The sequence below is a fragment of the Triticum aestivum genome, chromosome 6B (genome assembly GCF_018294505.1).
Source record: "Triticum aestivum cultivar Chinese Spring chromosome 6B, IWGSC CS RefSeq v2.1, whole genome shotgun sequence".
Classification (NCBI taxonomy): domain Eukaryota; kingdom Viridiplantae; phylum Streptophyta; class Magnoliopsida; order Poales; family Poaceae; genus Triticum; species Triticum aestivum.
This window is the reverse complement of record NC_057810.1, coordinates 376,349,973-376,374,011: the sequence shown is the minus strand read 5'-3', so window position 1 is coordinate 376,374,011 and position 24,039 is coordinate 376,349,973. Positions and strand designations below refer to the sequence as shown.

At 39.8% G+C, this 24,039-nt stretch overlaps 1 long non-coding RNA gene across 1 annotated transcript; it reads left to right on the top strand.

The window, feature by feature from the left end:
* The first annotated feature begins 19,316 nt into the window (after positions 1–19,316).
* LOC123137203 (uncharacterized) lies at positions 19,317–23,454 on the top strand. The gene is made up of 2 exons (XR_006467893.1): positions 19,317–19,863; positions 23,018–23,454. It is a non-coding gene; the product is annotated as an uncharacterized lncRNA (long non-coding RNA).
* The last annotated feature ends 585 nt before the right edge of the window (positions 23,455–24,039 follow it).

Genomic DNA, 24,039 nt, shown 5'->3' with positions numbered 1-24,039 from the left:
GATATAAGTGAAGCACTATGAGCAAAACTACCAAGCTCAAAGGATATAAGTGAAGCACGTAGAGTATTCTAACAAATTCCAATTCATGTATGGCTCTCTCAAAAGGTGTGTACAAAAAGGATGATTGTGGTAAACTAACAAGCAAAGACACAAATAATACAAGACGCTCCAAGCAAAACACATACCATGTGGTGAATAAAAATATAGCTCCAAGTAAATTACCGATGGAAGTGGACGAAAGAGGGGATGCCTTCCGGGGCATCCCCAAGCTTTGACTTTTTGGTGTCCTTACATTATCTTGGGGGTTCCATGGGCATACCCAAGCTTAGGCTCTTGCCACTCCTTGTTCCATAATCCATCAAAAGAATTCACCCAAAACTTGAAAACTTCACAACACAAAACTCAACAGAAATCTCGTGAGCTCCGTTAGAGAAAGAAAACAAAGAACTACTTAAGCTACTGTAATGAACTCATTCTTTATTTATATTGGTGTTAAACCTACTGTATTCCAACTTCTCTATGGATTATAAACTATTTTACTAGCCATAGGTTCATTAAAATAAGCAAACAACACACGTAAAACAGAATCTGTCAAAAACAGGACAGTCTGTAGCAATCTGTAACTAACGCAAACTTCTGGAACTCTAAAAATTCTACCAAAATAGGAAGTCCTGGAAAAAAATTATTGATCAGTAGAAAAAATAATCAACGCAAAATCACGTTCCTGTGATTTAACAAAATTATATTCGTGGGCGCAAAGTTTCTGTTTTTCAGCAAAATCAAATCAACTATCATCGTAGGTTATCCTATAGGTTCTCCTTGGCACAAACACTAATTAAAACATAAAACCATATCCAAACAGAAGGTAGATGGATTATTTATTCCTAAGCAGAAGTAAAAACAAAAAACACAAAATAAAATTGGGTTGCCTCCCAACAAGCGCTATCATTTAACGCCCCTAGCTAGGCATAAAAGCAAGGATAGATCTAGGTATTGCCATCTTTGGTAGGCAATTCTTCAATGAGGCATCTACCTACTTTAGAATTTTCTTTCTTCCTAGTAATTGTCAAATTTTTAGGCAAAAGATCAAAAAAATCATCTATAGCAAATGGTTCCTTAATGATGGTAAAAAGATTGGGATGAACACTTATAGATTTAAGATCCGCAGTTTCCTTACTAGATGATTCGCCCTTATTCTTAGGAACATAAATAAGCTTAGTATTTTTAGTAGAAGAACTTGGAGTGTTTTGAACGGAAGAAAAAGCGGTTCCCAAGTTGGTAATGATACCCTCAAGTTTATCGATTCTTGTGGAATCTAGATTTATTTTCTCATTAACTATGGGTTCTTTTTCTTTAATATTTTTCAAAGTCATTCCTACCTTAGATCCATATTGGGTAATTTGATTGTGGATCTTTTTATCAAGATTTTCTATTGATTCAATAGTAGCAACTTTATTTTCGATAGTTTCAAGCCTTTGCATAACATGCTCCAAAGTTAACGTAGTTCCATTAATCAAAAGAGGTGGTGAGCCAAATATATCTATTAAAGCATTATAAGAATCAAAAGTATGGATACCCAAAAAATTCCCTCCGGTAATGGTATCAAGGATATATCTATACCAAGGATTAGAAACTACGTAAAAATTGCGAAGCAGAACTGAAGTAGATTGCTTCCTGGTAGATCTATTTTGAGCATTGCAAATTCTATACCAAGCATCTTTTAGATTTTCTCCCTCCCTTTGCTTAAAATTTAGAACTTCATTCTCGGGAGATAACGGAGAAGATATGAGACTGGTCATGACAACAAGCAAGCAGACTAACACACGAGCAAACAGAAAAGGCAACGATAAAAAGCCAAACGGGAAAGAGAGGAGGATATTGGGAAAGAGAGGGCGAATAAAACGGCAAGGGTGAAGTGGGTGAGAGGAAAATGAGAGGCAAATGGCAAATAATGTAATGCGAGAGATAGGGATTGCGATGGGTACTTGGTTTTGTTGACTTGCTTGCGTGAGCCTCCCCGGCAACGGTGCCAAAAATTCTTCTTGCTACCTCTTGAGCACTGCGTTGGATTTCCCCGAAGAGGAGAGGATGATGCAGCAAAGTAGCATAAGTATTTCCCTCAATTTTTGAGAACCAAGGTATAAATCCAGTAGGAGACCATGCACAAGTCCCTCGTACCTACACAAAACGATAGCTACTCGCAACCAACGCGATTAGGGGTTGTCAATCCCTTCATGGTCACTTACGAGGGTGAGATCTGATAGAGATGATAAATAATATTTTTGGTATTTTTGATAGATAGATGCAAAGTGAAAAGTAAAAGGCAAAGTAAAAACAAAGCAAGTAATAAAGCGATAGAGATTGATATGATGAGGATAGACCCGGGGGCCATAGGTTTCACTAGTGGCTTCTCCCAGGAGCATAAGTATTCTACGGTGGGTGAACAAATTACTGTTGAGCAATTGACAGAACTGAGCATAGTTATGAGCATATCTAGGCAATGATCATATATATAGGCATCACGTCCAAGACAAGTAGATCGAAACGATTCTGCATCTACTACTATTACTCCACTCATCGACCGCTATCCAGCATGCATCTAGAGTATTAAGTAAAAACAGAGTAACGCCTTAAGCAAGATGACATGATGTAGAGGGATAAATTCATGCAATATGATAAAAAACCCATCTTGTTATCCTTGATGGCAACAATACAATACGTGCCTTGCAACCCTTTCTGTCACTGGGTAAGGACACCGCAAGATTGAACCCAAAGCTAAGCACTTCTCCCATTGCAAGAACTACCAATCTAGTTGGCCAAACCAAAAAGGATAATTCGAAGAGACTTGCAAAGATAACTCAATCATACATAAAAGAATTCAGAGAAGAATCAAATATTTTCCATAGATAATACTGGATCATAAACCCACAATTCATCGGTCTCAACAAACACACCGCAAAAAGAAGATTACATCGAATAGATCTCCACGAGAGAGGGGGAGAACTTTGTATTGAGATCCAAAAAGAGAGAAGAATCCATCTAGCTACTAGCTATGGACCCGAAGGTCTGAAGTAAACTACTCACACTTCATCGGAGGGGCTATGGTGTTGATGTAGAAGCCCTCCGTGGTGGATGCCCCCTCCGGCGGAGCTCCGGAACAGGCCCGAAGATGGGATCTCGTGGATACAGAAGGTTGCGACAGTGGAATTTGGTTTTTGGATCCTGTTCTAATCGTTTGGGGATACGTAGGTATACATAGGAGGAAGAAGTACGTCGGTGGAGCAACAGAGGGCCCACGAGGTAGGGGGGCGCACCCAGGGGGGCGTGCTCCACCCTCGTGACCGCCTCTGGCACTTCTTGGAGTAGGGTCCAAGTCTCCTGGATCACATTCGGTGAGAAAATCATGTTCCCGAAGGTTTCATTCCGTTTGGACTCTGTTTGATATTTCGTTTCTTTGAAATACTGAAATAGGCAAAAAAACAGCAATTCTGGGCTGGGCCACCGGTTAATAGGTTAGTCCCAAAAATAATATAAAAGTGGAAAATAAAGCCCAATATAGTCCAAAACAGTAGATAAAGTAGCATGGAGCAATCAAAAATTATAGATACGTTGGAGACGTATCAACAACTCACATATTACTATCATCATATCGCAAAACAATTACAAAGAATCAAGTTTATTTTGTCCAATGATCTTCATGAAATTTCTTATTATATCCCTCTTGAATATCTATCACTTTGGGACTAATTTCATGTGTTGCAATTGCTTTTGAGAATCTCAAACTAATTTAAGTGAAGATGAGGACACATTTTTTCATCTCTCAAAGTAATATAAGTGAAGTATGAGAGAATTTCTTCAAAAAATTTCTAACCCTCAAATAAATCTAAGTGAATCATGAGAGTATTTCTTAGAAAATATTAAATCACACCGTGCTCAAAAATATATAAGTGAAGCACTAGAGCAATTCCATAACTCAAAAAATTTAAGTGAAACACATAGAGCAATTCTATCAACTCATAACATAATTTTGGCTCTCTCATATAGGTGTGTCCAACAAGGATAAATGAGACAAACTAAAATGCAAAATAAGCAAAGAGTCATATAATACTAGACACTCCAAGCAAAACTCATGATATGTGACGAATAAAAATATAGCTCCAAGTAAAATTATCGATGGTCATTAGAAGAAAGAGGGGATGCCTTCCGGGGAATCCCCAAGCTTAGTTGCTTGGTTCTCCTTAAATATTAACTTGGGTGCCATGGGCATCCCCAAGCTTAAGATATTTTCACTCCTTATTCCTTCATCCATCGTGATCTCACCCAAAACTTGAAAACTTCAATCACACAAAACATAACAAAACCTTTTGGAGATCCATTAGTATAATAAAGCAAATCACCACTCTAAGTACTATTGCAAACCCATTCATATTCATTATTGCATTATATCTACTATATTGTAACTTTACCATGGCTTATACCCTTCAATACAATCCATAGAATCATCAAAATAAGCACACAATGCAACGAAAACAGAATTCTGTCAAAAATAGAACAATCTGTAGTAATCTAGACTTCGACCATACTTCTTTAACTCTGAATATTCTGAAACATTAGGACGATGTAGACAATCTGTATATCAATCTTGTGTTAAAATTCAGAAGCTTTTTTCACTTCTGTGATTTCTGAAAATCATTTTACTGGACACAAAAGTTTTTGTTTTCCAACAAAATCAAATCAACTATCACCAAACATAATCCCAAAGGCTTTACTTGGCACAAACTAAACTAAAACATAAAAACACAATCATAATAGTAGCATAATTGTGTGAACACACAAAAACTGATAGAAAAATTGAAAATTAAATTTTATTCATTGGGTTGCCTCCCGACAAGCGCTATCGTTTTATGCCCCTAGCTAGGCATAATGCATAAATTCAAGTATTTTCATCTTTAGTTTTTGGATGATAGGTTTCCCTAATGATAGATTCGTATGGTGGCTTAATTCTTGTTCTAGGGAAGTGTTCCGTACCCTTTATTAGTGGAAACTAAAATTTAATATTCCCTTCTATCATATCAATCACGGCACCTATAGTTCGTAAAATCAATATGAAGAACAATAAAATCTATGGGCACATAATTCCTATTTGGAAAAATAAGAATATCATTAATTCTTCCCAAAGGCTTTTTAATAGTAGAATCCACCATGTGCAAATTAAGAGAACATTCTTCAATATTGGTAAGACCAAGCACATCACATAGAGATTTTGGAATTGTGGAAACACTAGCACCCAAATCACATAAAGCAAAGCACTCATAATTTTTAATCTTGGCTTTAATGGTAGGTTCCCATTCATTATGTAATTTTCTAGGAATTGAATCTCTAATTCCAACTTTTCTTCTAAAGCTTTCATCATGGCACCCACAATCTGTTTAGTAAAAGCTTTATTTTTTCCTAGGCATGGGGTGAATTTATCATCAATTGCAACAAAGAAATACATTCAATCAAAGATAAACTATCATAATTAAAGTCTTTGTAATCCAAAAGAGTGGGACATCACTAGTTAAAGTTTTGACCTCTCCAAACCCACTTTCATTAATTTTTTCAACAAGATTTTCACCGTCCAAACTTTTCTGATGCCTTCTAGCTAAAGTTGACTCTTCTTCAGTCCCTTTATTATCAATTTTATTCTTACTAAACAAGGAATCAATAGAAGAAACACCGTATCTTAAGATCTTCGTCATCTTTATGAAAACAACCGCTAGGAAACGCTCTTTCTAAAAATTCTCTTTTAGCTCTAAGCATAGCGGTTCTATTCTTACTTTCATCCATATAAACATATAAATCTTTAATTTATTCATTTATTATCAACATTGGGTGGAAACATTTTAATCTTGAGATATTCTACATCATGCGAAATTCTACCAATGCTTCTAGACATATCATCAAGTTTACTCATTTTTTTCTTCTATCATAGTATTGAAAACTTTTTGAGCATTGATAAATTCTTTAATATTACTCTCAAGATCAAAAGGGTTCCTATTATCATTGTAAGAAGAATTACCAAGGGAATTACCATAATTATTAGAGGAATTTCCAGGAAAGGGCCTAGGATTAAAATTACCTCTATAAGCATTGTTATTAAAATTGTTGCGAGACAAAATTCACATCTATGGGATTACTATTTTGCTCAATCGAAGTAGACAAAGGCACATCATCAAGATCAACAGGAGCATTTTTACTAACAACCAATTTCATAAGAGCATCAACTTTTGCACTCAAAGTACTAATTCTTCAACCGAATTAACTTTTTACTAGTAGGTGCTCTTTCGGTATGCCATTGTGAATAATTTGCCATAATATTATGAAGCAATTTAGTAGCTTCATCCAAAGTTATCTCCAAAAAAGTACCACCAACGGCGAAATCTAAAATATTTCTTGAAACAAAATTGAATCCCGCATAAAATTTTTGTATGATTATCCAAAGATTTAAACCATGAGTAGGACAATATCTTAGCATCAATTCATTCTTTTCCAAGATTGTGCAACATGTTAATGCTCAAGTTGCTTAAAATTCATGATTTAATTTCTCAGGGAAATAATTTTCACGGGCGGAAAATACTTAGTATTAAAACCATCTTTGCACTTATCCCAAGAATCGATAGTATTGGAGGCAAAGAAGAAAATCAAATTTTTGCATGATCCCTCGAAGAGAAAGGAAATAATTTGAACTTCACAATATGATTGTCTGCATCTTTTCTCTTTTGCATATACACAATTCTACGAATGTGTTTACATGGAACATGACATCCTCATTAAGAGTATAGGGAAATTGATCTTTCATAACAAGATTCAACAAAGCGACATTAATATCACAAGATTCTGCAATAGTGGCGGGAGGGGCAATCGGAGTGCAAATAAAATCATTATTATTGGTATTGGAAAAATCACACAATTTGGTATTTTCTTGGGACATCGTGACTACGCAAACAAGATTGCAAGCAAAAAAATACATCTCGCGAGAAAAAGGCGAAGGAAAAAGAGGGCGAATAAAACAACAAATTTTTGTGAAGTGAGGGTGATGAAAACGAGAGGCAAATGGCAAATGATGTAAATTGCAAGGAGATGAGATTCGTGATTAGGAGCCTGATAGATGTTGATGATGTCTCCCCGACAACAGTGCCAGAAATTCCTTATACGTGGCTTGAGACTGCGTCGGTATTTCCCCAAAGAGGAAGGGAAGATGCAGCACAACTACGTAAGTATTTCCGTCAGTTGTGAAACCAAGGTATGAATCCAATAGGAGAACCAAGCAACACTATGTAAATGGTACCTGCACACAAAGAACAAATACTTGCAACCCGACGCATAAGAGGGGTTGTCAATCCGTCCTCGGTAAAAAGATAGATTAATTTGTATGAGGTTGGATAAATAGATCTGAATGAAACATGAAATAAATAAGTAAAGAAAAAGTGTAGCAAGGTATTTTTGGCTTTTTGGAATAATATATCTGAAAACAAATACAATAAAAGATAGATCAGAAAGCAATATGATAAAAGATATATCGGGGGGTGATAACCCACAAGTATAGGGGATCGCAACCATTTTTGACGGTAGAGTATTCAAACCAAATTTTAGATTCGACACAAGGGAATCCAAATAATATTTGCAAGTATTAGCAGCTGAGTTTTCAATTCAACCAGACCTAGAGACTAATTATCTGCAACAAAGTAATTAATAGCACAATAGTATGATATCTTTTGATAGAAGTGGTAGCAATAACAGTAACGATAACAATGATAGCAGTAATTTTGTAGCAAGTGTAACAGTAATAGCAGCAGTAGTAACTTAGCAAGAACAATATATGGGAAATTTGTAGGCATTGGATTGGTGGATTCGTTGGATGATATTCATCATATAACAGCCATAACCTAGGGCGATACGACACTAGCTCCAGTTCATAAATATAATGTAGGCATGTATTCCGTAAATAGTCATACGTGCTTATGGAAAGAACTCGCATCACATCTTTTGTCAGCGGGGTCCATAAGGAAACAAAGGGATATTAAGGCCTCAGTTAATAGAGAACCGAAACAAAGCATTAACACATAGTGAATACATGAACTCCTCAAACTACGGTCATCACCGGAAAGTATCCCAATTATTGTCACCCCATGGTTTATAGATCATAACATGTAATAGGTGAATATGACTTGCAAGATCAAATCTTGAACATAGATATAATGGTGAAAACATAAAATGTTCAGATCTGAAATCATGGCACCCGGGCCCAAAGTGACAAGCATTAAGCATGGCAAAGTGAGAACAACATCAATCTAAGAACATAGTGGACACTAGGGATCAAGTCCTAACAAAACTATCTCATTACATGATGAATCTCATCCAATTCCTCACCGACCAGCGAGCCTACAAAGGAATTACTCACTCCCGATGGGGAGTATCATGGAATTGGCGGTGAAGGAGGGTTGGTGATGACGAATATGAAGATTCCCCTGTCTGGAGCCCTGAACGTACTCCATATCTAGCCCCCCGATGAAGAACAGGAGGTGGCGGCACCTCTGTCTCGTCAAACACGATAATTCTTCCTCCCTGATTTTTTCTCCGAAAATAGGTATTTAAGGAGTTGGAATTTGGTTCCGTGGGGCCACCAGGTGGGCACAACCCTAGTAGGTTGTGCTCAACTAGGGCCTCTCCTCCAGTGGTTCTTGGCTCCAGTATTTTTCTTTTATTCTGAAATAATTCTCCAAAAAGTTTTGTTCCATTCTGAGAACTTGTATTTCTGCAAAAAAAACACCATGGTAGTTCTTCTAAAAACAGCGTCAGTAAGGGTTAGTTTCATTCAATTCATGCAAATTAGAGTCCAAAACAAGAGCAAATGTGTTAGGCAAAGTAGATACGACGAAGACGTATCAACTCCCCCAAGCTTAAACCCTTGCTTGTCTTGAAGAAATTCAGCTGACAAACTGAAAGTGAAAAAGAATAACTTTTACGAACTCTTTTGTTCTTGTTTACATAAATAAGCTTAAGTAGCACCCATGGTTTCATCAAAAAATATGACTAACCATGTCAACAATAATTTTTAGGAATTATATTAACTAATATCAATGGCATAATCAACTAGCGAGCAATAATAAGATATCTCAAATAACAACACTTTGTCAAAACCACCATGAAGTAATATGACAACAATGGTATCTCGCTAGCCCTCTCTGAGACTGCAAAACATAAATGCAGAGCACCTCCAAAGTTCAAACAACGACTAAACATTGTAATTCATGGTAGAAAAGATCCAGTCATGATGCATCTAACATTAACTATACACAATGCATGAGGATGACAATAGTGCTCTCAGATCTGGCGCTTATTTTAGAAGGTGATGACTCAACATAAAATTAAATAGATAGCCCCTTCACAGAGAGTTGCAGCGGTGCGAGAGATCAAAGTTTGAAAACAGAGGTAAATAAAATTTTGGGTAATGCACCCTTCCTGTTTATGTCACGACCAAGAGTTATCAATATCTTCCATGCTAAACACATTAGTGGCGGTTCCCAAGTGATAAAAGTAAAGGTTTATTCCCCCTCCACCAAGAAACATACTCCACCACTAGCCGAATCCATGGGTACCGTCCATACCAACATCAATCCTACGGGAGTTTTGTTTAATTATTTGCAATTTTTTATTTCGAGACTGGGAATCCCTATTACCGCCCCTCTCGTGCAAGGATGAGTAAATAAACACTCATCATGAGAATAATCCGCTTAGCATGGAAGATACCGACTACCCCATGTCGCTATATGAACAATCCGACACACAAAAACAAATGTTTATTTGAAGTTTTTAGAGGTGGCACATGCAAATTTACTTAGAACGGAAGGGTAATACCGCATATAGGTAGGTATGGTGGACTAATGTGGAATAACTTTGGTTTAAAGATTTTGATGCACAAGCAGTATTCCCACTTAGTACAGGTGAAGGCTAGCAAATAGGTTGGGAAGCGGCCAGCTAGAGAGCAAAAACGAACTACATGCATGAACATGTGCCAAGTCAAGCCACTTGAAACATTCATAGGAGGATACCATATCATCGTGCTACATCACAATCATTTTAACGCAACGTTGACTTCCAAGATAAATCGTTATCTACTCCTAGCTACTTAAGCATGGCATGAGAAACTATAATCTTTAATTTTCAATGCAAACATGTTTGATCATAATATGTTGAATCATGGATACTAGGTTAAACATATTTACAAAAATGGAACAAGTTGAGTTCATACCCGTTTCTCTTTGCCACAGCTAGTTCATCAAATATCGTCATTATTGCCTTTCATTTGCACGACCGAACGATATGAAAATAATAGTGCAAGAGTGTCGTGGACTAAGATGGAATCTGCAAACATTTTATTCAAAATGAAAGGGAAAAGCAATTTGGGCTCTTTGTTAGATCAATAATAATGCATATGAGAGACACTCAACAGTCACTACTGGAATCGGCATCTTTGCCATCTGCCCCCTCTTTGCCGAATGACTTTGCCATCAGCCACCAGAAAGCAGACGACAAAGAGGTAGTGGACGGCAAAGGAATGCTTTGCCATCAGCCAACTTTTTGTTGTCTACTAGCAGACGGCAAAGAGGGGATTTGGCCCACTGGCTGTCAAACCCTAACGGCCCCCCTCTTTGCCGTCTGCTAGCAGACGGCAAAGGCGAGGCGGACGACAAAGCTTCAAAATAACTTAACGGGGTCGTGCCCCGCCGTCTCTCTCTCTCTCTCTCTCTCTCTCTCTCTCTCTCTCTATCCTCTCCTCTTTCATCCCTGCCATCCCGCACCATCGACGATGCACCCTCCCCGCCCCCTCCCCACCCCGTTGTCGCCCCCTCCCTGGCCCATCGTCGCCCCCTCCCTGCCTCCCCACCCCTCCCGAGCGTCCCCGCCGCCATCTCCCAGCCGCAGCCGCGGGTCAACCGCCCCCGAGGAGCACCTCCCATCGCTGCCCCCTTTGCGCCATGTCGCCACCCGCCCCGTCGCCGCCCCTCCCTGACCCATCGCTGCCCCCCACGGTGAGCCCCTGCCACCCCCTCTCCTATTTTTTCGGGTTTTCTTTTTTGTTTAGGTTAGGTTTTTTTAGTTTAGGTTTTTTAGTTTAGTTAGTTTAGTTAGTTTAGTTTTAATTAGTTTAGGATGTAGGGGTTAGTTAATTAATCAAATGCCATGTACATCTAATTAGTTTAGGTTTTTTAGTTTAGTTAGTTTAGGTTTAATTAGTTTAGGTTATTTAGTTTAATCAATAACCTCAGTATACCAATGTGTTGGTAGTGAATACTTCGGTTTCAGAAAACTACAATTTTTCTTAGTTTTAGCAAAACTACGAGGTGTTTGGCAAGTGCAGTTTTTCTTAGGTTTTTTGTTTTGACTACTCGTTGCATGGATAATCCTAGATATGGCTAGTTGAACCAAATTTAGCTACATCAAGGAGTTGTACCACGACATGATCAGCTTGTGCCTACAACCTTGTCATGCATGCGCACATCCTCTAGATTCTAGGATATGTAGTTGCTTTCAATTATCAACCGATTGTGGAGTAGATCAGCTTGTGCTAATGAACACGGTTTCATCTGCTATCTCTGGCCACATGAAACCGACTGGGTAGCTAGCTTAGCTTGTTGTGTATAACTGTGCTCCAAGCATCAGTCGTTGTTGTGGAAGAGATGGAGGAAAGATGGATGTTGAGGACAGGAAGAACATGGGCTCAAGCAAGTGTTTCTCTATTTATAAAAAAAAGAGGTTGGGACCTCTTTTTAGATACAGCAAAAAACCATGGTTTTAGATATATTGCGGTTTGTCAAACTAAAGTATTTGTCAAAGCCAAACACGTCAAAGTATTTAAAACTGAGGTATTCTCCTAAAACTCCCAAAATACTAAGCGCCCAAACACAACCTTAGTTTAGTTTAATTAGTTTAGTTTTTTCCTGTTTTTAAAAATAAACAAGAAAGATGAAAAAAAGAAGTAAAAGAAGAAGAGGAAGAAGAATAAGATGAAAAAATAACAATAAGTAGAAGAAGAAGAAGAAGAAGAAGAAGAAGAAGAAGAAGAAGAAGAAGAAGAAGAAGAAGAAGAAGAAGAAGAAGAAGAAGAAGAAAGAAGAAGATGAAAAAAAAAGTAGAAGATGAAGATGAAAAAAAAGTAGGAAAAGTAGAAAAAAAGGGTCGCCGATGGTCGAGGGTTGCCGAGGGGTCGAGGGTCGCCGAGTGGTTGAGGGAGCGAGGATAAAGGGGAAAAGGAGTTGAAGGTCTAGGGGTCGAGGATCAAGGTGTCGAGGGGTCGAGGGTCGAGGGGAAAGGGGTCGATGGGTCGAGGATTGAGGGCAAAATGAGTCGAGGATCGAGGTGTCGAGGGGTCGAGGATCGAGGGGAAAAGGGGTCGAGGGTCGCCGAGGGAAGGTCGACGGGTCGAGGATTTGCCATCCCGACCACGACACCCCGACCCCCTGACCCTGACACCCAACCCCGACACGACACCTCGATCCCTCGTCGACACCCTGACGCCGCGACCCCGACACAGCACGCCGACCCTGACACGGCACCCGCGACCCCGACACAGCACCCCGACCCGACACCCCAACACCCCAACCCCCGACACGACACCCCGAGACCCCGACACAGCACCCCTAACCCCGACACCCTGACCCCAACATGAAACCCCGACCCCGCCTCGACACCCTAACAGCTCCACCCTGACACAGCACCCCGACCCCGACACGGCACCCTTGACTCCGACATATCACCTCGACATGACACCACCGACACCCCGAGAACCCGACACGGCACCCCCGACCCCGACACGACACCCCCGACACCTCCCCAAAATGGTGCTCTTCGGCCTTCCAGAGGTCGACGGGGTCATATATTTGTGAATTATGAGTTACGTCAGGTATTCAATTATTATTATGTACATATATACATATATATATTATTAATTAGTTCATGTTATCAAGTATTCAATTTTTTATTATGTTCATGATGATGATACACGCTTAATTTTTTTTATGTTTATGTTGTACTAATTTCGTTTACTCTTTGTCATTGCACATGTTGACAGATGGTGGGCCCAGGTCGAGAGTGCTTCGAGCCTCCTTCCTCGGCGCGTGCTGGGAGGGGTGCTATTATTCCACCCCAGCACCTTCGGAGAGTGCTGGTAGATAGCATGCAGACACTGGCGGACGCTTCTTCTTCGGCAAGGAGAGGTCGGGGGAAGACGAAGAGGGATGCAGCTAGAGGTGTACGTGGTGGCTGGAGAGGTAGGAAGGCTGCTGCGCCTTCCTCGCCGCCACCCCCAGCTGATTCTGGACCATCGGAGTGCTCCGTCTTAGGTGGACCCATCTAACTTGGACCCGTCTCAGACATCGGTCCACGAGCCTCGGGCCGACGAGCCTCGGGTCACCGAGCCTTCGTCCAACGAGACTCGGGTCCCAGAGTCTTTATCCCAGGAGACTCGTGTCCTAGAGTCTTCATCCCACGTGACTCCGGAGGCTAGTGGCCATGCTGATGGTGGTGAGGACACCTTTTATGATGATAACTATAGCGAGGGCGAGCTGGTTGAGGGGGGTAACAAGCTCTACCAGCATGGTGGTACAAAGCTCCCGTCCGTGTTGGTGACCCCCGACCAGAGGTGGTTGATTGAGCCTAATGGGGAGAAGTAAGTGTATTTACTCTTTTTAACATTTTTCCTTCATGTTTCTTCAAATGAATATCTAATGTGTTGGCCTTGTCATACTACAGGGATTGGAAACATGCCCCTGGTGTCCGCAGGCCCAACCAGGTCCTTGGTGTGCTTTGCCGGCACCACTTCCCGGGGTGGGTCATGTTGCCCGGTGAGTGTGAGGTTCCATAGCTAGCACTGAGCTGGGAGTTGTACGTGGCTGCGCGGGCCCCGCCAGAGGAGAGGGTCGACGGTGTCTTGTGCGAGATGGTGGCCGACATTGTGATCCGGTGGTTTTGGCTAATTTATCCTTTACAAAATTAAAAATCGACAGTACCTAGTGATTGTACTAATCAGTGTTGTATTGTTTGATTGCAGACCTTCTACAGGTGTCTTGAGGAACATGAGGCTGACGTGGCTATGGTTCTCGAAGCTGAGTGCAATCGTCTACTTCAGAACTTAAGGCACGAGGCTTGGGTGTAGGTTGTTCGAGACTACTACGCCTCGACTAACATTAAGAGGTCCAAGAAGAAGTGTCGCGCCAAGTATCTGAGTAAGGAGAAGTACATGAAGGTAATTACCTATTCTTAAGCGCCTACTTTAGAACTTACTGCACGAGGCTCGGGTGCAGGCTAAAATTTCTCTTTGTCTAACTTAGGTGCCCCCGAGATGGTGCGCGGATAGGATGGACTGTTGGGTGGCGTTGGTGGATGAGTGGTGCTCTCCCTAATGGCTAGCCGTCCATAACAAGGCCAGGGATAAGCATGCCCAAATGCAAGGTGTGCCACAACATCAAGGGAGCTCCAACCTGTTTGAGTACGGGGATCACTGGGTATGTTGTTTGAGCCCTTAACTATTCATGCAATTTCATTCTTCATGCTAGCTTGAGCCCCTAACAAATATTTTGTTACTCTCTTTTAGGCACGACACCACAAGAAGGATGTGCCATAACTGTACGACCTCTATGCCATGGCCCAGAGTGCCCCATACAAGAAGGCCAAGGCATTCTCTGAGGATGACCTTGATCATCCAAAGAGCTTCACCAACATCTCCCCCATAACAAGCTCGTGAGGTACAGAGACTTTGGGAAGGCGATGAAAGGGGAGGACTTCAACCCGAGCCAGAGTCCTTTTGATCCAGAGCTCGTGATGCTATCTGGTGATGGTAGGAAACATGGCTCGGTAGCCATTGGAGATGAACTGATACATTGTCCTAGAAGTCTACCGGAGATCAAGAGGCGCCTGAGGAGGTCTCTTCCTGATATGAGGCCTCGTCCACGGCCAATGGAGCACGCCATCGAGGCTCGGGCCCAGGAGCTTATGGCGGAGGCAAACAGGCAGGCGGTGCAGAGGGAGAGGGAGTTGGAGGAGAGGATGGCTAGTCTGTTGGAGGCGGAGAGGAATTGGAACGACGTGTCTCACCAGGCCCTATACGAGCTCCTCGTGGTAAGTTTATCCTGCATATTAGCCAAATCATGCACGTAATGTTCATTTCATTACTAACTAATATGACTGACTCGTGAAAACAAAATGTGCAGTCTGTGTGTGAGAAAAATGGCCAGACACCTCCGCCGATGCCCCAGGTTGGTATAGCGGACATGGTGAGTTTCATTTGAATGGTCATTAGTTACTACTATTCACATTTTAGTTCCATCATGCTAATGAGACATTGCAAATGATCTTTGGTGCAGCATGCCTCCCAACAAGCATCAACTGATCCTTCTCTGTCTCGCACTAGCGCAACCCCGACCGGTCCTTCTCCATCTGGCACTGGCGCAAACCCGACCGGTCCTTCACCTCAGTGATGATGGTAAATTTCCCAAGTGTTTTGCTTAACAAATGCATACTTAGCTTAAGAAATGACCTGCTTAGCTCCAAAAATGACCTATACTTGGCTTATTTTCCTCGGAAATGACATAATAACCTTACTTAGCTCCAAAATGACATATTTTACCTAGGATAGCTATAAAATGACCTATACTTAGCATTTTTCCTCCAAAATGACTTGATATGCTTAATTAGCTAGAAAATGGCATAACTACCTAGGATAGTCAATAATGATCTATACTTAGCTTAGCTAATTCATTTATGACATAATTAGCGCACATGATAAAAAATGGCATAATAACCTAGGTATAACTCTAAAATGACCTATACTTAGCTTATTTTCCTCGAAAATGACAAAATAACCTTACTTAGCTCCACACTGACATACTTTACCTAGGATTAGCTATAAAATGACCTATACTTAGCATTTTTTCCTCCAAAATGACAAAATATGCTTAGTTAGCTCAAAAATGGCATAAGTACCTAGGTTAGCTCAAAAATGACCTATACTTAGCTTCTTTAGTTCATTTATGACATACTTAGCATACTTAGGTAAAAAATGGCATGATAACCTTGGTTTAGCTTCAAAATGACATAGACTTAGCTTATTTTCCTCCAAATTGACAAAATAACCTTACTAAGCTCCAAAATGACCTATTTACCTAGCTTAGCTCTAAAATGACCTACACTTGCATTTTTACCTAGCTTAGCTAAATATGGCATTTTTACCTACCTTAGTTAGAAGAATAAGAAGATAAAGAAGAGGAGAGGAGAAAAATAAAGAGAAGAAAAATTCCTCTTCTTCTTCTTCTTTTTCTTCTTCTTCTTCTTCTTCTTCTTCTTCTTCTTCTTCTTCTAGCTAGTCTTCTTCTTCTAACTTTCTTCTTTCCCAATTTACAGATTTGCTTTAGATGTGGAGCTTGCGTTCATGGAGTCTACTCTTCTCCTTGTGCTTCATTTTGTTTAAATTTTGTACGATGAACTTTGTTGGAGGAAACATGTTGTTGGATATGTGTTGCAAACTTGTTGTTGTATATGTTGTTGGATATGTGTTGTTGCAAACTTGTTGTTGGATATGTGTTGGTATGCTTGTGCATATATATATATATATATATGTATATATCTTCAAATGTGTATTTATATATATCTGTGAAATTCTATGAAATTGAATGAATTTAAGAAAAAACAGGGGCTATACAGGCTCTTTGCCGTCTGCTCGCAGACGGCAAAGAGCTTTGCCATCAGCCAGCAGATGGCAAAGCTGCCACGTGGCAGCTACCTGTGTAACCTGGGGGCACTGGCTGGCCTATTTGGTTACTTTGCCGTCTGCTGGCAGACAACAAAGACCATTGCACCTTTGCCGTCTGCCAGCAGACGACATAGCATGCCACGTGGCAGCACCTGGGGGCTGGCATATTTGGTTACTTTGGTGTCTGCTGGCAGACGGCAAAGATGCAAAGGTCTTTGTCAGCGGACGACAAAGCATGCCGTTAACCCCTTAACGGACCTAAGCTGCCACGTGTGCCGTCTAGGCCATTTGCCGTCTGCTGGCGGACGACAAAGATCCAAAGGTCCTTGTTGTCCGCTAGCAGACGGCAAAGAGCCCTTTGCCATAGTCTGTTCAGCCGGATGTGTTGTCGTCTACTGGCTGATGGAAAAGGCCTTTGCCATCCGCCAGGTTTTCTTTTAATACTACAATTAGTTAAACTAGAAAGAAAAACCCGAAAAGAAGCAAGAAATATGTTTGGATTTTGTCAAAGTTTTTCAAACACACAAGAAGAAAGCAAGCAAATAAGTCTAGCATGGATATTACATAAAAAGTGTGAACACTGACAACTGGAATGAAGCGTGTGAATATGAATGTAATGTCAGTGGAAATACGTACATTGAAGCAAGCAAATTCTACTTTGAAGCTTAGGCTTTTGGCCTAGCTTCGTAATCACCATCTGTAGTAGCCATCCGATCCTATCTCGAAGTGCTGCGGCAGTGGCAACTGAGTGTCCCACTCTTGAGGCTCCTCCTCTGCCTCTACCTGGGCATTCCAGTAGGCAATGATGTCATTTGGCATGATCCTGTAGCCGCCCCAAGTAGCAATCCCACAAAATATTTTTGAAACAGAGCTTCGAGCAAAGAGATCAAAATCCGCGGGTTTGAGAGCAAGAACACGAGAGAGAGAGAGCAATGGTGATTTTTTTGAAGGTAGCAGATGACATGGGATAAATAGATAAGTGAGGGGGCCCACGCGGGGACCACAACCCACCAGGGTGCACTTGGGGCTGCTAGCGTGCCCAGGTGGGTTTTTCCCACCTGAAGCACCCCCCTCTGATGTTATTTGTACCAAAAATTTAGAAATACTCAGAAAAATCATATTAAATTTTTAGTGCATTCTGAGCACTTGTATTTTTGGGTCTTTTTTTATTGCACGGGAAATGCAAAAAATAGGATAAACATGACATTTTATTTTATTTAACTAAGAAAACAGAGAACAAAAGATAAGAACAAAAGGTAGTGCTTACTAAATTCATCAACTTCATACCTCTAAAAAATGATCCATTAATAAGGTTGATCAAGTCTTATTAACAACCACCTTCGATTAGCATGAAACCGAAGAACTTTCGTAAAACACTAAGTTACCTCAACGGGAATATGCGTATCCCCAATAATAAGTATATCATATTTCTTTTTGGCAGTAGGTAGAGGTAGTTGAAAACTTCCAATAGTGAGTGTTAGAGATTTTTCAATAAGATTAATACCATTCACTTAGAATTGTTTCTTCGGGAAGTGCACTGTATGCTCATTACCGTTGATATGAAAAGTGATCTTGCTTTTAATACAATCAATAACAGCCCCTACAGTATTCAAAAAGGGTCTACGAAGGATAATCGGCATATTGTCGTCCTCGGGCATCTCAAGTATAAAAAAGTCAGTTAAGATAGTAACATTTGCAACAACAACGGGCACATCCTCACAAATACTGATAGGTATGACAGTTGATTTGTCAACCATTTGCAAAGATATTTCAATAGGTGTGAGTTTATTCAAATAAAGTCTTTTATATAAGGAGAAAGGCATAACACTAACACCAGCTCCTAAATCACATAAAGCAGTTTAACATAACTAGCAAAGTGGCCCGCACATACGTGCAGGCTAGTATGTAACAAAATTTGCTTAAAAGAGGTCAATATTAAGATCTTGTGTTGGTTGATCATGAAGTGGTGTTTTCCGGCATTATAGGAATTCTACTTCCATGTTTCAAAAAATATCAAAAGGTTTTGTTTGTGTTGAATTATTTGGGAGCGACGTGTGCTCGGGCAATGATGTTTTTAGTGTGGATATGGCTCATCCTGAAATATCAGTTTATTTAGACCAACATACACATGATCGTAATAACTTCGTTCATGTTGAATATATGTATGGAGGGTTCCATATGCGTAAATTTGGCTCATCATGAAATGTTAGCTTATTTGGACCAATGGACACATAAGACCGTAATAACCTCGTTCGTTCTGAATATATGTACAGAAAGTTTCATATGCTTAAATTTGAGTCTAAATATGAATCATTGGTATGTGTGATGGAATTTTTAGTCATATTAAAATGCAGTGAATGTTTGTACGGAAAATTATGCAGTGTAGTTTTTTTGGGGGGTATGTAATTTAGGTTAAACACACGTATATGCACTATATGCTAAAGTTGATTTTTTTTGTGCTGGTACGATATGATTACTTGATCTTCAGCCCAACACACTTAAGAAGATGCACACCAGTGCTCACACATCTTCTCTCTGATTGTACGCTTAAAATAGAATCTTTCTCTCACTCACATGTTTCTCTTGGCCGATGCCCCGATTCCCTTTTTTCTTTCATTCTTCCATCTGCTCACTCCAAAATTGCTGCCACCGGATTAGCCGTCCCAATAGTTTGCCCTCTTGATTTGTTGCCTTGAGGCTACTCCTCCTCAGCTGTAGGCATCTCCGCAGCTCAACTCGTTGTTGCGGCTACAGGGTGACTGTCTACGATGGCTTGTCTCCTGGGCCGGTAAATAGCGACGGATGTGTAGCAGGGTCAGAGGAGCATTACGCAAGGGAGGAGGTGAGATCGTCGATCTGCATCATGTTGTTGTCCTCGGCGTCTATGCAGGTGATGTGGGTGTGGATCTCGCCTCCTGCAGTCAGCATGCATATCCAGCTTGAGTATGGAGGATGCTCGCGATGTTGTCTTCTTCCCCAAGCGCGCGAGGCAGCCGCATCATCATTGTTCCCACTCGAGGAAGCCCAACAGATCATCACCATCCTCCACATCGGCAGTATTGTTCGACCTACAGGTCTCTCTTTTTTTTCCTGCCTCTTATCATATTTTTCCGCTTAATCTTTCCTCAGTGTGTATGATTGTATACCAATATAACGTAATTTAGGTACAGTCTATTAGTGAATAATACTTATTTATTTTCTGATGTCCCCTCCACATTTTCCTGGACTTTGCGACTGGCATAGGTAGTCTTAGGCTGCCCTACGCCCATTCATATTCAACAAAGTTAAGTAGTAATCAATGTATTTGTGAGTTGGTATAGTTTAGTACTCCCTCTGTGACTTAATGTAAAACGTTTTTTGACACTATGACAGTTGAATAGGTTTGAGTAGTCAAATCATATTGTACATATACAAAATATAATGATAGATGAATGCCCTGACTATTGGGATGTACTATATTAAGCCAAAAATATCAGAATATAGAATGTCGATGCTTGGTATTTATTAACTATTTTCATCATATGGAACTTGATGCACATTTCGAGTACTTCTGCGGAGTAGTAGGACATATCCGTCCTGCCATATCATGTTTACATCTCTGATTGTGTCAGTCCTCCCAAATCTTCACTTGGGTCTTTTTACTTGTCTTGTGTCTCTCCCCTTCCTACTCAATATCATAAATTAAACTATTATTTATGAATTTTGTATCTTCAAATGTAACAGTGATCCATAATATTGAAAATCATTGAATAATGTAGATTACAGTATTTTAATGTTCACTAAAATTTGCAAGCACATAACATACTTGCACAAGTATGCTAGCTTTGCTAGTAAATTAATCGGCTTAAGAGGGGCGCAAAAACTTGCAAGCAAAGAACATACATGCACACGTATGCTACATTTTCTAGTAAATTAATTGGTTTGACAAGTGCATCTGAGACATAGTATTAGTAGACTGCCAGTGCATCCCCAATCGATAAAGAATACAAAGTCGGTTCTTAAATGATAATACCTCACCATTAGTATCTTCGATGGTTGACTCTTGAGTCATCATTTGAATCAGTGATACATCATTTTCTTCCTCTTCAAACTGTGAGATACAATACAATAATTTAGAACATCACATAGAACACTTGGGCCTATCTTGAAAAAACAATATATTATGTTGAAAGTATAAACTTTTCACCTCACTGTTGAATTTCTTTTATTTGATAACTCTTTTGAATTTCTTGTTGCTAGGACTTTTGACTTGTGTACAGTTTTCTTCAGTCTTTATCTAAATCATCTTGTACTGTGACTACAGCTAAATATCTATACTGAATGTTGGGTACTTCCTTTTCATATTGATTTCAACGGAATACCTCCTCACTGTGTAGTTTGTTTTTTGCACCAACTTATTTTGTTATTTCACAAAGCTTTTCCTTTCAAATCCTGTTTGCATCTTTTTTCTCTCTTTGTGTGTTCTCTAAAATAATATTTGACTCCACCTACATATTTACTTCTCCTTTTTTATCCTCGACAGAAGTTTTTTGTTAGATGATGTAGAGTTTTTCTTTTCAAGCACATTTTTGTTCTCACCTCTAGTTGCAATCTTGTAGGAACGATTGACCTAAGAAAAGAAATAATTTTGGCATTATTAAAAAAACATGCACATGTTTCTTCAATATCATTTAACGATGGGTTGTAAATAATTAATGCATATACAGGGAGATAATGTTTGGGTGTATTACCTCATCACCATGAAGTTCAATTTCTTTAATAGCTTCTTTGCTATTTCTGGATCAGTGTTTCTCACATTTTTTTAGATATTTTTCTTGACTGAGAAGTTTTTTGTTAAATAATGCAGATCCTTTCTTTCCAAATGTATTCTTCTTCTCACTTTCTGCTGCATTCTTGGATTGGCTCTTGCCTTGTTAAAAGGAAATCTTGTTGTTGATATTTTTAAAAACTATTCCATACTTATGATAATAAAACCGTTACTTAGTTGCAATGCCTATATCTCACTTTTCCCTAACAGAATTTGAAGAATCTTCTCTAACTTGGCTTTCCAGCATGTGTCTTACAGAAGATACTCTCATTATAATTTTATAAACCATTTGAACATACTGAAATGTGCACAAACATACCTCTTCAAATATTTTGTTTAATATTTGTCTCAAGCCTCTGGTGAAGTACAAAAGTGAAGCTCACTTTGAAATTTTCCATGCATACTTGCATTTCCTTGAATTTAACATTAGTGAGAATGCGTGTTTTTATCATAAAGGTTTTGAATTGAATCCATCGTGCTTTGGTATGGTATGCACAAGTGTTGCCAAAAAGTCTCTTCATAGCCTCATTAAACATCACAAATTTTATAGCGGTTGTTGTTGTATCATCTCTTACCTTGAGTTTAAGTAGGTACCTAATGTGATAGCATCACTGCTTACTGGTAATGCTACTAAAAATGGCACCAAAGACAATATAGTGCAGAGCATGCTCACCGTAGAACTGTGTCTTCAACTACTTCATGACATGAATTGCAAATACATTTATGATTTACCTTTCTTGTTGCACAAAAGAAAGTTTGCATTCCATGTACCACCAACCTTTGTTTGTTCTAATCTCATTAGTTTTTGCTTTCCTTGTGCACACATATTCCTAATAGAAGTCAAGAGAAAACATATGCGATTAGATAAAATAACAAATTAGAGAAGTATATTTCATGAGCAAGGTTATAGGAAAACCTTTGTTTTAAGATCAACATATCACAGTTCTATAATTTAATGCTTTTCCATAATCCCTAACTTTGAAGGTCCTGATTATGTAGATGGAGTGCTCTTTAATTTTTGCTTCAGTTCCTGGAGGTATAAAACTTAATATACTGCCTGCAAGTTAGTTTTGAGGATAGTGTTGATCACCTTGTGTAACAATCTTCAAGATCATGAATGCCTCTAATCTGTAGTAGGTGGATTTGAATGATTTTTTCTATGTATGTGAGTATGTCGATTAATGGGCGGGTAGTCATTCTACTGATTTTGTATGTACTAATATGAAAGATGCAAGATCAGTTAGTTAATAATTACCTTTTTGGGTTTCATATTTGATCCACCATGTGAGTTAGCATGTCAAAACTCTTAAAATGAGCACTGCCTTGTGTATCGAAGTACTGTTGATCCATTGTTCAATGATATGTGACAAATTCATCAATGCCACATACAAGAATCATGCAAATTATGTAAATTTGTGCAGGTTATACACTGGAGGTAGTTTCACCTCTTATTATGTGCAGATGGTACTTACTGGGGGTGGTGTGATCGCTTCATAGAGCCGATGACAATTGAGGAGTGTCAACATAGGGGATTAGGGCGCTTGTAACTATTGGAGGAAGATGATGTTGAAGGTGGGCTCTAACGTGTGCCGCGTGCTGATCTTGATTTCATGCTAGCCCACATGGTTGGTTTTCTCGCGCTCCCACCATTGCTAACCTGATGGCAAAAGCTCATAAAACACAACCTTACCTTCTTGTGGTCTCACCTTTTCCCTGATCGCTCAAGATAGCAAATGCCACCTTCGTTGCCAGCCTGGTAAAACAAATCTGTCTAAAGTTAGATTTGTTCCCACAGTGTTGTGGCATCAAAAATTCAGATTATCTTTCTTAATCCCACAATTCTGATCTTTTAATTGTAGTTACACGTGTTAATGTAGAGGCATCCTTCCATTGATGTATAATTGGAATAATTATTGCGTTCATAGTTCTTTTGAATGATGGCAGCTATATATAGATATTTTGTCAAAAGAAAAAAGGCCATATGTTAAGTGCTAGATCGCAACTATCTTGCCCATACATATGACATATAGTAGAATTTTTGGCCAGTGGCAGCCATCTACAGAGCCGGCACATACCAACCCATGAAGCTAATCGATCTGGACACACATGTGCAACACGTAGGTGGATTGATATTTTAACATTGGTCCCAAACGTACGTACTTGTAACTAGGAATTGACAGAACCAATCTGCAAGTAACCATGGTGTCGGCTCCCTTGAAGTGCTTGTGTGACAAATCACTAAACATGTATCTATGGGGTGGAAATTCCAGGGATGTGGAGGTGGTTGATGGCTGCCGTTGAAATCCTGGGAGTTAAGGTGGCCGGCGGCTGCGAGAGGGCTTCCGATCCAAACAGGGAGGTTTTGGATTCGATATAGCATGTACGTACCAGGAAAATAAGTCGATGTTGCTATATCCCGTGGCATTGATGGGTAATTACTCAA